This window comes from Pongo abelii, chromosome 4 (assembly GCF_028885655.2).
Source record: "Pongo abelii isolate AG06213 chromosome 4, NHGRI_mPonAbe1-v2.0_pri, whole genome shotgun sequence".
In the NCBI taxonomy this organism is placed as follows: Eukaryota; Metazoa; Chordata; class Mammalia; order Primates; family Hominidae; genus Pongo; species Pongo abelii.
Window position 1 is genome coordinate 143,553,979 of NC_071989.2, and position 17,964 is coordinate 143,571,942.

Below are 17,964 nucleotides of genomic sequence, written 5' to 3' on the forward strand. Positions count from 1 at the left end.
TTTTTATGACTGCATAGTATTTCATGGTGTATATGTACCATGTTTTCTTTAGTCTACCATTGATGGGCATGTAGGTTGATTCCATGTCTTTCTTATTGTGAATAGTGCTGTGATGAACCTATGAATGCCTGTGTCTTTTTAGTAGAACAATTTGTTTTCTTTTGGATATACACTCAGTAACGGGATTGCTGGATGGAATGGTAGCTCTGTTTTAAGTTCTTTGAGAAATCACCAAACTGCTTTCCACAGTGGCTGAAGTAATTTACTTTCTGATCAACAGTGTGTAAGTGTTCCCCTTTCTCTGCAGCAGTGCCAACATCTATTGTTTTTTGACTTTTTAGTAATAGCCATTCTCACTGGTGTGAGATGGTACCTCATTGTGGTTTTGATTTACATTTCTCTGATAATGATGTGGAGCATTTTTTCACGTTCGTTGGTCACCTGTATGTCTTCTTTTGAGAAATACCTGTTCACATCTTTTGCCCATTTTAAAAAATGAGATTATCTGTTTTTTGCTTGTTCAATGTTTCACTTCCTTGTAGATCTTAGTTATTAGACTGTTGTCAGATACATAGTTTTTGAATATTTTCTCCCATTTTGTAGGTTGTCTGTTTACTCTTTTGATCGTTTCTTTTGCTATGAAGAAGCTCTTTAGTTTAATTAGGTCCCACTAGTTTAATTTTTGTTTTCGTTGCAATTACTTTTGGGAACTTAGCCAAAAATTATTTGCCAAGGCCAATGGGTAGGGCCTTGCCAAAAACCTAGGGTATTTTGTAGGTTTTCTTCTACGATTCTTATATCTGAGGTCTTACATTTAAATATTTAATCCATCTTGAGTTAATTTTTGTATACATTGAAAGATAGGGATCCAGTTTCATTCTTCTGTATACGGCTAGCCAGCTATACCAGCATCCTTCATTGAATAGGGAGTCCTTTCCCCATTGTTTATTTTTGTCAACTTTGTTGAAGATTAGATAGCTGTATGTCTGTGGCTTTAATTTTGAGTTTTCTGTTCCGTTCTGTTTGCTATGTGTTTGTTTTTATACCAAACCATGCTGTTTTGGTTACTGTAGCCTTTCAGTGTAGTTTGAAGTTGGGTAATGTGATGCCTCTGGCTTTGTTCTTTTTGCTTAGGATTGCTTTGGCTATTCACAATCTTTTGGTTCCATATGAATTTTAGAATAGTTTTATTCCAATTTTGTGAATAATGTTGGTAGTTTGATAGTAATCACATTGAATCTGTAGATTGCTTTGGGCAGTATGGTCATTTTAACAATATTGATTCTTCCAATCTGAGCATGGAATGTTTTTCCATTTGTGTCATCTATGATTTCATTTAGCAGTGTTTTGTAGTTTTCCTTGTAGAGATCTTTCACCCCCTTGGTTAGATGTATTCTTAGGTATTTTTATTTTTTGATGGCTACTGCAAATGGGATTGTGTTCTTGATTTGTTTCTCAGCTTGAATATTATTGGTATATAGAAATGCTACTGATTTGTGTACATTGATTTTGTATCCTGAAACTTTACTGAAGTTATCAATTCCAGGAGCCTTTTGGGGGAGTCTTTAGGGTTTTCTAGGTATAGAATCGTTGTGAAGAGTTAGTTTGACTTCTTTTCCTATTTGGATGCCTTTTATTTCTTTCTCTTGCCTGTTTGCTCTTGCTGGCACTTCCAGTACTATGTTGAATAGGGGTGGTGAGAGTAGGCATCCTTGTCTTGTTCCAGTCCTCAAGGGGAATGCTTCTGGGTTTTGCCAATTCCTCATGATTTTGGCTGTGGATTGGTCATAAACGGCTGTTACTATTTTGAGGTATGTTCCTTCAATGCCTAGTTTCTTGAGGGTTTTTATCATGAAGGAATGTGGATTTTATGGAAAGCTTTTTCCGTGTCTGTTAAGATGATCATATGGTTTTTGTTTTTAATTCTGTTTATGTGGTGAATCACATTGACTGATTTGCATATGTTGAACCAACCTTGCATCTCAGGAGTGAAGCCTATTTGATCATGGTGAATTAACTTTTTGATGTGCTGCGGAATTTGGTTTGCTAGTACTTTGTTGAGAACATACTGCGTTTGTGGTCACACATTGTCAGGTCTCTTTAACCTTTCATCTGGAGTGGTTATTCCGCCTATGTCTTTTATGACATTGATGTTTCCTTGAAGACCAGGTCAGGATGTAGAATATTCCAATTCAATTTAGGTTTTCAGATGACTATCTGCTTCTCATTGGTGATGTTAACTTTGATTTCCTGGCAAAAATCTTGTCTGGTTACTGCACTGTATAGTTACCATTTTCCCTTATAACTAATAATTGATCTGTGGGAAGACACTTTGACGTGCAAATATTCTGCTCCTCCTCAAAATCTACACCCCACCCCTCCTGCTGAATTTAGTGTCTGTTGATGAGTCCTGACTCAGCCAGTCTTTACTGCATGGTCAGAACATGGTGATTTTCCAGTGCTGTTACTTTCTGCATATTTCCCACTTCGCGTTCTTCTCTGATTTTGAGCTTTCCCACTTTCCCTCTCTCCTTTCTTCTTTTCTCCTCCTCTTCTTCTGCTGCTGCTGCTTTATCACTATGGCCTCATTGATTCCTGTTTTATTTAATGGGTTCAAATATATTATTGTCATTATTTGTTTTGTGCTCAAATTGTCCTAGGTTTAGCCAGTGAGATCTCCTTTAGGCTTGTCTCCTGTCTGCTTTTCACATGCCACCATCATTACTTTCAATACTTCTTTATTTTCTGGCATAAACAAGATGTTCCAGGCTTACATTTTACCTTCCCTGACCTAGTCCTGGCATCAGCTGTTTTGCTAAGGAACTCTGGTTCCTTTAAGTGGGGAATGGTATTTAAAAACCAAGATCTAGGCACTGACTATGCCTAACACTACTGGAGTGTCATTGTCTCCAGGCTCCTTCCAATCTAGGATAGATATGTACACGCATAACACATATATCCCCTATCCATCCCAGCTGTGAAATACACAAGTGTGTATGCATACACATACACATTCAGAGTTACACATACATATTTGAAAATGTATGTGTGTCTGTGTCTCTTTGTGTATATATATATGTGTCATGAGTGTCCCTACTCCCATATTTGGATCTCTCCTATGTTTAGAACTCTGACTCCAAGCATTATTTCACATTTACTCAGTCTCACTCCTATACTATATATGGAAGATTGTTTCAAAATTGGTACACCCATACTGCTGTGAGAAACAAGTCTGTAAGTGAAAGAGTTCACAATTAGTTTGCAGTTCTTTTTCTTCTATGCTGAGGACATATAGTCAATATACTTTGTTCAACAATTACTAGGATTAGTGCTTTCCCGCATCAGTATGGTTCTGAATTTGGGTTCATCAGCTGTTTTCTTAGGATTTATTTGCAATACAGTTTGGCTTGTTTGCTTTCAATTTGGTTTTTGTTCCCCTCATCCTTGTTTTTTGATTCTGTAGTTTATGAATATGCTTCCAAAATTAAATGTTATACGAAAAAAAATACCAAGAAAAGTGTCACTTCTGTATCCCTTTCACTCTGTCTCCTCCGCCATTCCCCAGAAGGTAATCAATTTTGTATTTTTCTGATTTTTCCTTCCTATGTTTCTTTTTGGCAAAAATAAGCAAATGCATGTATGTTTTTTAGTTTCCTCTTCTTTCTTACACAGTGCTAGTATATATTATATATTCTTCTGCGCCTTGCTTTTCCCACCTGACAATATATTCTAGAAATCACTCCATATCAGTTCATAGAGATCGTTCCATCCTTCTTTACAGCAGCATATTACTCCATTGTATATATGTAACATAGTTTTTTCTTTTTTTTCAACCAATTTCCTGTGTTTGAGAATTTAGGTAGTTTTCAATATTATGATGCAATGAATAAACTTATATGTATGTATATTCTTGTGGGAAGTGTATCTTTAGGGTAATTTTTTAGAAAAGTAAGATTGCTGGATCAACTAAGTGAATATGTAGTGTTGTTAGTATTGCTGAATTCCTCTTCATAGGGGTTATATAATATGCATTCCCACTCATGATATATGAGCATACCTATTTCCTTCCTGCTTTGCCAACAGAATGTATTGTTGAGATTTTGAATTTTTGCCAATCTGATGGGTGGGACATAGTATTGTAGGGAAGTCTTAATTTACACTTCTCTGTGTGTAAAGTTGAACATTTTTTTTTCATAGGTTTCAGAGGCATTTTAATGTCTTCTTGGTGAATTGTCTAGTTATATCGTTGCTTGTCTTTCTATAGGATTTTTTGAGGTCTTTTTTTTTTAAAGTTGTATTTGCTCCTTACCAGTGATACATGTAATATTCTCCAAGTTGCAAATATTTTCTCCAAGTTTGATGTTTGTCTTTTGATTTTGCTTGTGGTGGTTTTTTTTGGCTCTGAAAATTTTTAAAATTATAGTTATCCATTTTAAAATTTGATTTCATTTAGAGTTTGATTCATAATTAGAAAGCTTTTCTATACCAAGGTTATAGAAGAATTCACTCATGTTTTTCTCTTAGTACTACTGTAGTTTAATTTTCTACACTTGGATCTCTAGTCTATTTGGAATTTATTTTTGCATAGATGTGAGGAATGGATCTAGTTGTATTTTCTCAAATGTCTATCCATACCAACACCACTTATTATAAGATCATCTTTGCTTGAGTGATTTGAGATATCATTGTTATCATATGCTAGATTTCCACATGTAGTTGGGCTTATTTCTGGTCTTTGAATTCGATTCCATTGGTCTACCTGTCTCTTTGTGTGCTATTACCATACCTTTAAGTATAGAGGCTTTGTAATACTTAAAAATACCTGGTAGGGCTGGTTCCTTCCTTAGAGCTTTGCATTTTCAGTGTTTTCCTGCCTACCAATTCTTGCAAGTTAATTTTTCCATATGAACCTTACTATCAACTTGTCTGGCTACAGAAAAAAGCCATTTAGAATTTTTAAGGCATCATATTAAGTTTATAAATTAACTGAGTAATTTTATAACTGTTTATAAATTAAATTTATATCATTAATTTAATGATGAGACATCCTGACTGTGAACAAGGGGCATCTTTTGCATTTATTCAAGTCAACTTTTATGGTTTTTAGGAGGGTGTTATGGTTTTCTTTGTATAGGTTTTCAACATTTCTTGTTAGATTTATTTCTGAGTATTTTATTATTTTCATTGCTATTATAAATGGAAGTTTCTTTTCTGTTACATCTTATAATTAGTTATTATTTGTGCCTATAAAGGCCACTGACTTCTAGTGTTTATTTTATGTCCTACTGACTTGCTGAATATTTTACTGTTTGAGTTAGTTCAGTGGCTCTCAGTATATGGTTTGGGTACCCTTGGGGCTTCCTGAGATTTTATTAGTGAATTCACAAGGTCAAAACCATTTTCATGTTACTAAGACTTTCATATTTATGATACTAAGACATAATTTTCCCTTTTAACTTTCATTCTCAAGTGTACAGTGGAGTTTTCTGGAGGCTATGTAATGGGTGCTATCATAATAGATTGACTACAGAAACATGAAAATCCAGCCGTTTTCTATTAAGCTCAACAATAAAGAGATATTTAAAAATGTAAAATGTTGTCATTCTTCTCACTGAAAGTTTTTGTTTATGGTTATTTTTCAAAAATATGCATTTATTGTTACTTAAAAATTAATATTTAACATTTTCTCAGTTTTAATTTCTAATCTGTAAATATTAATAGATATAACCCACATAAACAAAAGCTTTTTGAGATCCTTGATTTTTAAGAGTGTAAAGGAATTTTGAGAATAAATATTTTGAGAAGTTGTGAGTTTTATCATTTATTCTTTAGGATTTCTTGATAAATTACTGGGTCCTCTGCAATAGAGTTAGTTTTTTGTCTTCTTTTCTAATCCTCAAGCCTCCTCTTGTTTTCTCTTGTCTATGTTAGCTAATACTTCCAGCACAATTTTAGTAGTGGAAAAGTGCCTTGTTCTTTCCTTTTGTGGGAATACCTCTAGTGTTTCCATATTAAATAGGATGCTGAGGTGCTGATTGTATTGTTTTATTTACTGAATTTCTTTCTCTATTTGATGTATTTCATTGTTGTCTAAAAATTCTTTTGGCATTTAGAAAGGCTTATATTTTTGATTTAGTGGTTGCCATCATATTTATACCTTTTATAGTGCCCTTAATTCTCCCCTTTCTTAAACTTTTACTATCTAGTTTGTCAGTTTTACATGATATACTTTGACTCTCACCTGTTACCTAAATGACAATCAATGGTCATATTTTGCTTTCTCCTTTGGTACTATTTTAAGATTACATTCTTTCTACTTTGTCAGAACATGTCATATTTACAGAATCTTCTGATACCATGAGCCCATCCTTGTTTTAATCTTAGCTCTGTAATTAAATGTATTAAATGATTATCAGGTCTTTTACAGAAGCTCCCCCAGTTATCACTTGGTTGGATGAAGGATGGATATAAAATCCCTACTCACTATAAAATCCCTACTCACTGCCAGGAAGTACCTTCCTGGCAGCCAGTACTGTGAACTAAGTTTCAGACTCATGTTCATTATTTTGCGTTTAGTGCTATGCTTTTTACCTCTCTGGGGTGATTCAGACTTTCTTGAAAATGCTGTTCCACTCTTACCCAATTCCATGTGTTGTTCTTAGAAAGCCTGAGGTCAGCCTACATTTTTTATCAGAATAAAATTTGATCTTTTTGCCTGAAAGTCATGAAGATTTTTTATTTGTCATAAAAATCCAGTAGTTTTACTAGGATATGTTTCAGAGTTGTTCATTCTAGATCAATTCTCCAAAGCACACAGTGGACCTTTTCATTATGTTGGTTTAGGATTTATCTTATTTCTGGAAAGTTTTCTTGGGTTATATTTCCAAATGTTTCTATTTTATTGTTTTTTTTTTCTTCTTCATGGACTCCAATTATACATAGGCCAGATCATCTTTGCCTGCCTTCCATTTCAACCACTTTCGCTGATTTTTTTTAAACCTCGTTCTCAATTCATTTTCATTTGGTTTTTGTTTTACTACCTTTGTTAATGCTCCCTATTAAATTTTCATTTGAACTTATTCTGTCTTGGGCACGTTGTAATTTGTTCTTCATTTCTGAAATAGTTTTGGTCTTTTTCTTAAATTTATTTCCTGAAATTGATTAACTTCCATTGCATTTCTTCCTGATTTTAAAAGGCTCTTTTCTAAGTTTTAAATCTCTGATTCTAGTTTTTTTAAACAATATTCAAATGCTTATTTTATAATATTTAACTCAGTTTGGAATGTTACATGACAGTTTACTTCTGCTTCATGGTTCATTTTCTTTGTGGGGGAGAATTTTAATTAGTTGAAATGTTTTGGTGCATATTTTATCTTTAAAAAAAAAAAAATCAGCTCCACTGATTAGCCAAGGAATACTAATAACAATGTGGAGTTTAGTACGAGTTTTCCCTTTATTCCTAGGCATTTTGTGGTGAGTGCCTATTTCAAGAGTGCCCTCTTCTGTCAATATGATGAAGTGCAGTTTATTGAATGAATAAAGGGAGTAGAAGGGCTTGGCGTGTTTTTCTCTCATTTTTTTCCCCCTGCAGTATGCTTAATTTCTTCTTTTTCTTTACTGCCATACCTCTAAGAGATACCTATTTTCTATTTATTTTCTTCTCTTCCCAAAAGCAGTGCTTCTATGACATGGTCACTTCTGACCCTACTCACTTTCAAGTACCTTCCTGGCAGCCATTACTGTAAACTACGAAGTTCCAGACTTATGTTCATTATTTTGCATTTAGTACTGTACTGTACCTCTCTGGGGTGATTCTGTTTGTCTTGTTTGTTCTCTCTCCTCCTTTTGTTTCCATGGAATTTCTTAAGACTCTCGTTTCCTGCCTCCTACACCTACAGATTTCCATAGTGGTAGGTGCTTTGTTAGAATTTGGTACTTCTTTACTGAAATGTAATTTGAAATTCGTAGTATTATTTGACTCCTAGTAATAACAAAGACATGAGTCATACATTGATTTTATTTTTGCTTTTTGTTTTTTCCCCTTTGTTGATGTTAATTTTTTTTTTTTTTTTTAAGATGTTTGAAGTGGTTTGGATTTAGGAAGCCACCATTACCTTTCAGACTTAATGCTCTTTAAACAGGAAAACATTGGTTTTCAAAGGAATCTTTGTCATTTTAAGACCACCGAATGTGTTGATCATGTTTTCACTTATTTTCAGTGGGAGAAATGCCCCCTGGTGGAAGATTTTAGAAATCTTTTCCTACAGGAGACGATGCAAACCTCTCTTGGGAGAGAGGAGGCCCCTATGGAAAGAGAATTGTTTCTCTTTTAAAAAATAATTTTAATTTTAATTTTTAATTTTTAATTTTTATTTTAAAATTGTATTTTTTTAGGTTCGAGTGTACATGTGCAGGTTTGTTACATAGGTAAACTCATGCCGTGGGTGTTTGTTGTACGGATTATTTCATCACCCAGGTACTAAGCCCCAGTACCCAATAGTTATCTTTTCCGCTTCTCTCCCTCCTCCCACCCTCCGCCCTCCACCCTCAAGTAGACCCCAGTGTCTGTTGTTTCCGTCTTTGTGTAAAAACACTTGTCCTGTGGAAGTCATTTCAATTTTAATGCTGGTATTTTCTACCATTCCTTAGGGTTCAAGAACTCCTGCTCTCATCTATGAGAAGCTGGTCATTGGCATATTGTTAAGTATTTAGTACTTTTCTTTTAAGCATTAAAAATAGTCAAAGTTTTTACATTTTTTATGTTGGTAGAGATTATTTGTCTGAGCTGCCTTCTCTTCACCTTTACAGGTAAGAAGAGCTTTGGTTCTTACAGGTGGCTGCTAACTAGGGAATCACAAAATCAGGAGATTGTCTTTCCAATGAAGTAACCACATACTGATTCCTTCTTGGAGTGGCTGTTTGGTGTCTCCATTAGGGGTTTCTTAAGGCTTTTATTACTCAATTTCCAATATTTGCCTTTTTTTTTTTCCCTAAAGGAATCTTCAAAACAACTGAAAGTAGTATAGGCAAAGACTTCTTGAACAAGTTGCTAAAACTATTAATCATACAAGAAAATAAGCTTGTATGTTAGACAATATTAAACCTACAAACTTTTGCTTATGAAAAGACAGCATTAGGAAAATGAAGAAGCAAGCTACAGCATAGAAGATACTTGCAAAACCTACAACTGATAAGTGACTTGTGTATGTATATAACAACTTCTACAAACTGATAAGACAAAGAGGACAGCCCACTAGAAATATGTGCAAAAGACTTGAAAAGATATTTCATAAAAGGATATGCAGATGGCCAAAAAATAAGAAAAACTGTTCAGCTTAATTAGTCATTAGGGAAATGCACATTAAAAGCACAATGAGAGACATAACACATCAACAAGAATGACTAAAGTGAAGCAAAGCAACCCAGAAGATACCCAGGTGTTGGCAAGGATGTTGAACACCAGAAATCTCATGCGCTTTGGATGAGTTAAACATATGTCTTCTTATGACCCAGACATTCCATTCTATGTGTACAACAAACAGAAATGCATACATATGAACCTCAAAAGACATATGGTATAATGTCCATAGTAACACCATTTGTAATAGCTCCAAATTGGAAACCACCCAAGTTCCCATCAAGAGTGCATGGGTAAGTGAATTGTGGTTTAAATTCATACTGTGGAATACTATACCGTAGTGGAACTAAACAGTCCACAATTATATGTAACAATATGGAATGAATCTCACAAATATAAAGTTATCCTTCAATAAAAAGTAAAAGCAAAACAAGGAAACCAAGGGACAAAAGTAGCTGGGTGAAAACTAGAAGCTGATGCTCAGATGGGAGGTATTCCTGTGGCTTTGTGTTTGTAACAAGATCCTCCACATTCAAGACAGGTTGGCAAGGACTTCCAGTCCTAGTTGGGCCCCCAGCCCACTGAAGGGGCCAACAGGACCACCTGGCCAGCCTCTGAGCTGTGGTTCTGGGGCAAACAGGAGGGGGAAAGCCTTGGCCTGGATAAAATCTAAAAACAAAGACAGGGTCTCCTCACCATCAGAAGTTCTAGTTTTGAGAATTTCTTTGTTTTTAATTAAATTTTAATTACCCAGGCAATATAGAAATATAGTTTCTTGTAAATTTAAAACATACGATGTCTTGGGTTTGCCTTAAAATAATATAGGGCTGGAAAGTGGGTAGGGCCATGGTTGAAACAAGATTGACCATGAATTGATGATTGTTGAAGCTGGGTAGTGGATACCTGGGACCTTGTTATGCTATTCTATTTTTGCATGTGCTTGAAATTTTCCATGATACAAAGTAAACACACAAGCATATAATTACTGCAAAGGCTAATGCCACTATAGATCGCCAAGCCTCAGCTACTAGCGCCTGCTCCTCTCTTCCTCCACTGCCCACTCAGTGGATAACTTGAGTGTTGTCTTGGGAGGAAACAGATGGCACATTCTAACTAGGATAATTTTACTATAAGGACAAGATTGTAAAGTTGTGGGCAGGGGAATCCACAAAGCATAGTGCGGCACTCCAGGGCTTGCTACGGCAGAAAGACTTTCTCACCTTAGGCCCAAAGAACAAGAACCTGGAAGAGGAGAGTGTGGGTACCTTGAAAGGAGCTATAATCTTTGGCTGAGGGAAGCGGCCAGTTTTTGGAGACCTCCTGGTGGGAGGACTGGGAAAATAATTACTTTTGCACCAACCTAATAAGTATTCCAACCTCATTCTCTCCCCTTCCTTTGGTCTCCTGCTGGTGCTGCAAGGCAGCCCACTGATGCAGTTCATATAGAGCCGCCTCCTGGGGCCCGGAGGGTAGAGCGTGGCCCTGCAGGGGCAAGTGGAAGATATCTGATAGAGGGTGGGTCTTGCCAGATGTTTTTCTGTGCATTTACGTATGTGTCTATGAATCCAGAGACAGTATGTGGTTTTCATTGCTTATTTGATATCCATGGGATCATAGAGCATGCTTCATTCACAACTGTGGCTCTTACTCCTCAGTACCCCAGTGTTCTTCCTGTGCCAGTACATCAAGATCAGCCTTGTTCTGTTCTTGTGGCTGTTGCTATTCCACAGTGTGAACATGCTATAATTCATTTTGCCGTTCCCTCTTGGCAGAACTTAAGTTGCTTCCTTCTTGAGAACTTGTTCTCTTCCCTCTGGGAGCTCTCTTGCCATCTTGGGAACATCTGGGAAGGAGGTTGCCATATGCAATATATCGTTTGCTCCCATGGAGTCTCTTGCATGGTTGAAAGCTTTTTTTTTATTGTATATATTCTTTATCTGTCCAAACAGCCCTGATTTTTGGCAGCTGGGACTGGTAGGAAGAGAGTCAGGTGGCGAAGACAATGGGGACTAGATCAGGCATTGGAAGACTTGGGTTTGAGTTTGAGCTTTGCCACATTGTCACTTGTGACCTTGGGCAAGTCCCTTCACCTCTCTGAACCCCAATTTTTCACCTGCAAACTGAAGATGATACTCATGCTTTCTCTGCTTACCTCCCTGGATCCTTGTAAGGGTACCCTGAGACAAAGGATGAGAAAGTGCTTTGTGAAAATCTGCACAGATGCAGATATTCCCTCTACGCTCTGACTTTAAGTCTGGCCAGGAGACGAAGACTTTTTTTTGTTGTTGTTTTTCTTTTTGCATGCTCCCAGCATAATCAAAGAAGTTGTTTGTTTGGTTTTGTTTTTTTGCTCTGAGTCAGAAGCCAGTAACAGTTTCAAAGTGCAAGGCTGCTGCTCCTCTCCTTCAAGCCCCTCTCTGCAGTGATGACAATGGGAGTGTTGCCAGGAAGCATACTGTCTCCCTGCCCCACCACCCCTGTGCCCTGACCCCCAGCTGTGGCCAGGCTCAGTTTCCTCGAGTGACAGGGCTACCCCAGGCTAAGGACAATCTGACTCTGAACTTTTGGGCAATCTTTTCCATGGGGTAATTTGCTATAGGATTGCTCGTTTTTCCTGGAAGACCGAGTGGCTCTTAGGAGTGGATTTTTTTGTCCACACTTAGAAGACCAGCAAATGGTCTTTCCCTCTTCTGTACTCTGGATCAGAGAGGCAGTGTGTGCCAATGTCACCACCCCACAGACAAGATGACCAGCTAGGGAAGGGGTCTGTGTTCCTCACTTCTTCTGAATTCTCAGAACTCACCTTCTCCAAGAAGCTTCCTCTTGTAATGAACCACAGCTGATGTTTCTTGAGCACTTGCTCTCTTCCAGGCATCATGCTAAGTGTTCTCCATGTACCATTTTGTTTAGTCCTCACCATAATCTTATTACTGTCATCTCCATTTTGTAGGTGAGAAAACCTAGGCCCAGAGGGTTTAAGCCACTTGACCGAGGTCACACAGGCAATTAGCCTGTGGTCACAAAGGCAATTAGCATTCAAACCCCAGGCTCTCTCGAGGTGGCCTATGTCCTTGGACACTAAGTTCTATGCCCTCCCGGCTCACCCTGCCCTTCCCGATGTCACTCTGCCCTTGGTTGGGTTTTCTGTGTGATTTGACTCATAATATTTCCTACCCACATGTGCCTTATGCCCTAAAAGATAGTGAATGCATTTTCTGCTCTTTTCTCCCTCCCCAGAGTGACTGGGAAGGAGTTATGTATACAGCAGGAGCTCAGTGAATGCCAATTTCTTGTGAAAATCTCACTGGGGGTGCTGTTGGCAGGCCCAGCATACCAGGAAGGCAGCATTGGCCCTTTATGGAAGTTATCAGGAAGATGAATAAGGCTTGAAACGCGAGCCCCTGGCAGGCTGACTCAGACCCCACAGAGTGGCTGGCCCTGGCCTTTGAAGAGCTGAGAGCTGTTTACATCCTACTAATGGACCTCGCTGGCTGCAAGCAGTCAATGTGGCTGTATAAATACTCCAGCCTGGGGCCATGGAGTGAGTGAGGACATGAATGCGAGGAGAAATCCTCTCCTCAGCCTCATCTCCTCCTCAGTGAGGGATCCCTGGGCAGGAGAATCCATGGGGACAGGAGGACTCTAGTTTAGCAGGAAGCCCCACACGGCAGGCCTGTGCGTGGTAACAGAATGGTGTCGAGTTGATGATGTGGTATGTAGACGTTTCTCCCCACGTGAAGTTCTTTGCATAAATAAATGGTGACCAGCTGTTAGTCTTCCTATTAGCATGAACATCCATCACAGCTTGTTTCAAATCTAAGTCTGGGAGGGAGAAGCTTAGACTCCCATGAAAGGCAAATGTTACAATGGTAATCCAGCCCAGTCTGGCACACATCTGCTTAGAGAAACTCGCAAACTGGAAATGTTGGCTGGGATCTATATGGGGGGTTGGGCATGGGGTCTGATGTTCTCTGTAAGTGTCCCTACCCAGGGAGCTGCATTTTTGTCAGCAGGGAAGACGTGATGAGATCAGGCTCCCACTGGGGCCTGTCAACATGGTGCTGATGGCTGCTGTCCTCTCCAGGGTGCCCTTCCCTATCTCCCACCAGTGACCCTGGCCCACAGCAGACCTTGAGAAGGTACAGGTAGGCTGGGAAGGGAAAGGTCTCCTCCCTTAGGGCTCAGACCCTGGCCTGCATGTTGTGGTCATGGACCACAGGCTGTTTGAGATGCCCTGCTTCAGGGGTAGCTAGTGATAAGGCAGAATGTCACCATCGGTCCTATGGTGAGTTTTCTGGTGCCATTCTCTGTCTGTCCCACTAGTCTCTGAGAGGGAGGCAGGAGCCTGTCCTGCCTGCCCCATCCACAGCTCCCCAACCAGGGAACCCCATCACTCTCTTTATTCATTGTGGATGATGGTAATTATTTTTGATATCTCTCCCTGGGAACTCAGTCATTCACCCACCCATTCTACAAACATTTATTTTGTACCTGTAGTGTACCAGGTACTAGGAATACATGGGTGAGCAGGACAGACATGGCGCCCACTTTACTGGAGCTGTTTCATTAGAGCGGGGAGGATAGTCAGATAAAGCACAAAGAGACTAAAAGACAATGGCAAGTTGTGAAGAGTGCTATTAAACAAATGGGATAGAGGGACCTAGTCTGGATAGAGTGGCTTCTCTTGGGAGGTAACTCTTGAGCTGAGGCCTAAAGACTGGGATGGAACCCAGTAAGTGAGGAGCCATGCAGATGAGGGACTAGCATGTTGCAGAGGCTCTGGGGTAGGGGCAGAGCTTGATTTCCTTGTGGAATTAAAAACCATCAGTGTGGCTAGAGTGTGGTGAGTGAGGGCCAGCTAAGAGCAGCTCCTGGTGGAATTGTAGGCTGTGTGCCAGTCTTGTGGTTGGAGGAGCTTTGCAGGGGCTGATAAGGCCAGCAGGGTTTTATGGAGTATAGGGGTGGGTGTACCCTGAGTGAATCGCTTTATGTGCATTGGTATAAAAGCATTTTTGGGGGGCCTAGTGCTTGCCAGACAGGGTGTTGAGGCAGATTAAATTTAGCTTGAATTTTCTCTTGAAAGCAAAGAGCCCACAGAGGTCTTTAATTTGGGGTGACATGGTGAGGCATGGAGGCAGAGCGGCAGTGGTACTGGTTTCTGTGAGTTCTCTGCAAAATGGTTTCCCAGATACTGACACACTCTTCTCTCTGCCTGTCAGCCTGGGGCCCGGGCTTATATGAGTGCTTGCTGCGGATGTGACCAGTGGTCTGCACACAGTAGGTGCACAGTACACTGGGATTCCATGCAGTGCGAACTAAGGAGACCCTGTCCTTGGGAGGAGGCCTCAGCCCAAATTGCAGATGGGGAAGGGGAAAACAGCACTTCCTCAAGCTATAGAGCATTTGGGTGCTTACTGCTTCCCCTGTCTGCAGATGGAGAAACTGAGACCTGGAGAGAAAGTCACAAAGTTCATGACTAGCTGATAATTGTGTTTTCCATTTTGTGTTAGAAAAGTACTAAAGAAATAGATAGCTCAAATAGCTACTGTTAGTGCTGTTAAGATGCCTGGGCATTCCTAAGAGTACCCAGCAGCTGTGTCCTGGAGGACCCTCTGTGTATCCAGTGCCCTTTATTCCTAAGGAATGAAGTCATCTCTGGTCCGAGAGGCTCTGCACCCTTATATTTTAGGAGGGATGATTTCTATTCTTAGTCGTCTTGCTTTCCCTGCAGAGTGATAGAGTATTTACAGCTATTACCCACACTTGCTTCTGTTTAGCCCTGTAAAGAACATCATCAGCACTTACTTCGCATTAGGATTTGAGCTTTAAATGAAAGACAGCAGGGTGTGGTGGGAAGGCTGTGGCCCCAGCAGTCACATTGCCTGGGTTCTAGCTGTTTAAATTTGGAGAAGTGACTTGACTTTTCTGAGCCTCCTGTCTCCAGGGAGACAGGAGGGGCAGATGGCGATTCTTGCAGTTGTGACTGTAGCTTGCGTGGCAGATGCCAGTTCTTAATCACCTTCCACACACAGCTTAGTGGTTCTCCAACCTACAGTGTATGTGAGAATCACCCAGAGGGCTTGTGAAGCAGGGATTGCTGAGACCCACCCCGAGAAGTTCTGATTGAGTAGGTCTAAGGTGAAAAGTTTGCATTTTTACCAAGTTCCCAGGTGATGCTGCTGGTCCTGAACTACACTTTGTGCAGGGCTGCACACACTCACTGAATTCATCTCAGCAGCCCCTTAGTGTTGTATTGTTATTTTCCCTTTGTGGAGGAGGAAATGAAAACTTAGAGAATTAGGAAACTTGCCCAGGGTCGCACAGCTGCTAGGTGGTGAAGCTAGAATCCCAGTCCAGGTCTGTGCTGTCCAAAGCCATTGCCTTCACCTCTAGCTCTAGCATGGTGCTGCCTGCTGGGATGAGGTGCTCAGTGAAGGCTGGCTGCAGTTCCTTTGCCTCTCTAGACCAACAACGTGCTTGGGCCTTTATCCAAGATTACAGTTGACACCAAATGGTTTTCATTATTGTTTTGTGATAAGGCAGACCAAATAATACTCAGAAAACTTAGATGAGAAAATCCAGGGTTGAAAGGATGGTAATTGGAGAGATGCCGATTCACTGGTCATAGGCCCTCAAGGCTAGAGGTGGTGGCTTCCTCCAGCCTCCATGCAGTGTCCTGCGATGTCCACAGTGTGAGGGGTCTTCCGGCTGGAAGGCTTCCAGTGGTGGGTAGCTCACTCCCCTCTCTGACACTGGGACAAGGAGGAAGGACTTGCTTTTTAAAGTGGAGGTTGGTTTGATGGAGCCAGCCCAGGCCCCCCGAGAGAAGTCACAGCCTTCTGTCTTGCAGTGCCTCTTTCCCCAAGTGGGTGGGGAACCTGGTGGCTCAAAGGGCCAGCCATCAGCACTGTGAGCGCCACAACCCTGCGCAGTCAGTGTGCGCACCATCTCAGGAGGCCTGAGCTCCAGGGCAGCAGCAGGAACCTTCCAGCTGGGCCTGATGGGAAGTGGGGGACTGAGACAAGTGCAGGGCGGGGAGGGCACCTCTGGCCGGGGAACTGGAAGGAGCAGAGAGGCGGGCAGGGGACAGAAACGCAGGCGGCATGCTCACAGTGCATTGTTTGGCCTCTTTCTGTAAACCCTCGCCTCACTCCCTGACCACGTTTTCCCTGTGGAAACTGATTTTCTACTCTGGTCAGACTTTTGGCAGCCTTGAATACCAAGTGTTCTAGAAGGAGGAGCCCCCATCCCCCAGCCTCAGCCTGAGCTTGAGGTTCCTGTGGGGGCATGTTGCCTTCCTTTCTGAATTCTTGGTGCAAACGTTTCTGGAACTTTCCATGTGAGTTCTCTGGAAGCCAGTTTACCACAGAGACTTCAGCCAGGCAACCCCATCTTCAGCCCCCACCGCCACCCCCACTTTTTTTTTTTTTTTTGCTGGCAAGAAGGAGTAAATTTAGGGAGGGCCGTTGTCTGTGTTCCAGCTCCCCCAGCCCTGAGCAGGCCTCACTTAAGCTGGTACCTTCATCTCAGTGAGCTCAGCCCTAAACTCTCTGGGTCTTAGCTGGATTAAGGGCCTAGGTTGTTGCTGAGGAGGAAGGAGGTACCTCTGTAATTGCTGTTTAAATCTGCCTAACAATAGCCACATGTGGAGCCCGATTTGAGGGTTATTAAATATGAGCGCCCTTCTTCCCCCAAACATGCCTTTGTTTGCATAGCTGGGCAACATGGGGAAGGGGAGAGACAAAAAGCTATAGAGTCAAAGGGGGGCTTCAGAGGCCCTGTTTCCAGGAAGCAATGGGTCCTTGGGTAGGTCACATTCTGGGGGGCACCAGAACTTGTCACCCGCCGAGCCCTCTCTGCCTGTAACCTCTGAGGTCCCAGGCAGAGGCAGCTGCTTCCGCGAAACTTGTGGGGGCCTCACCCCAGTGCCTGATCCTGTGTTCGAAGGTCTCATCCCCCTGCAGCAGCCCCCCGCAGTCTTATGGGTGACGCAGAGAGAAGGGTGGGTGCTGTGGAGGGAGCCCTCCAACGTGGCCCCTCTGCAGCAATTTGGGGACAGATGGGCATGTGCTGCTCAGTGTGTCTCTGGTACCCGTGTCCTACAATATGGGTGAGGGGGAAGAAAAGCGCGTTTGGAAGGCCTGCTGTTGGCTCCTGGCTCTTTTCTCGTGGGGTGTAGGGAAGGCCGGGGAGCTCAGTTTCCCTGCTCTGCATCCTGAGACCTGTGAGCAACTTTGAGTTGCACAAACTCATTTGGATCATTGCTCTTTTGGAGACGTGCTGGGCACGTGTGTGTGTGTCTGTGTGACAGAGAACTGGGTCCGGTGAAGTCCTGGAGTGAGCGTGGAGCTGCCTCTCAAGGGGGTGTGATCCCTGGGAGGATGCAGCTAGCTACCTAGGTTCCTGTGTGGCTCTCTTGTTTGGGTGCTGTGCTACTGGCTGCAGCTGTGGGGCCTCCTGATGCGAAGGTCAAGCAGCAGCAGCTGGCTCCAGGGCCCTGGGAGCAGGACAGCAGGTGTCGGCTGTCTCTCCTGGGAGGACTTACCCACTGGCCACCACAGCCACTCTCGGTGAGCCCCAGGGCAGACCCGCTTCCCTTTGGAGGG

General features: G+C 41.5%; 1 long non-coding RNA gene across 2 annotated transcripts in view; it reads left to right on the forward strand.

Moving 5' to 3' along the window:
• Positions 1-8,648: 8,648 nt before the first annotated feature.
• LOC129059711 (uncharacterized) overlaps positions 8,649-17,964 on the forward strand; it is a 112,916-nt gene continuing 103,600 nt past the window's right edge. The window contains exons 1-2 of one of the 2 annotated variants that reach the window (XR_010140028.1): positions 8,649-8,699; positions 8,809-9,651. This is a non-coding gene — a long non-coding RNA (uncharacterized LOC129059711). Of the gene's footprint in view, positions 9,652-17,964 lie in introns of both variants that reach the window. The other variant, XR_008525747.2, reaches the window with a different exon arrangement.